The following is a 401-nucleotide window of genomic DNA, read 5'->3' on the forward strand; positions in this document are numbered from 1 at the left end:
GCAGTACCATCAGCCCTAATGTTGAGCCAAGACTGTGCTGTAGACGCCGCCCTTCCAAGTCTCCTGGCTGTGGTTTCACTGCCTTTACGAGGAGCAGAGAGAGGAACATGGATTAGCAACACTATTGCCTCACGCTCGCTTGGAAGGAAAAACAAAGACTTAATGAGAGACAAACCCCCAGCCACCCCCAAGGTTGAAGCTGTCTTACTCTCTATTCAGCAATGAAAAAATCCCCAGACACAAGAACACTTAGTCCTTTCTTTCTTTTATTTATTTTTTTACCTGAATGCCCACAGTACGACTGCTCTGTGTGTTATGAGTACCTCAAGGACGACGCTGTGTTTCTTTTATAACTGAGTTTGCCTCTACAACTTCAGCTAAAGCACATCCCAGAGAAGGCC

The sequence above is a fragment of the Borostomias antarcticus genome (assembly GCF_949987555.1).
Source record: "Borostomias antarcticus genome assembly, chromosome: 22".
In the NCBI taxonomy this organism is placed as follows: domain Eukaryota; kingdom Metazoa; phylum Chordata; class Actinopteri; order Stomiiformes; family Stomiidae; genus Borostomias; species Borostomias antarcticus.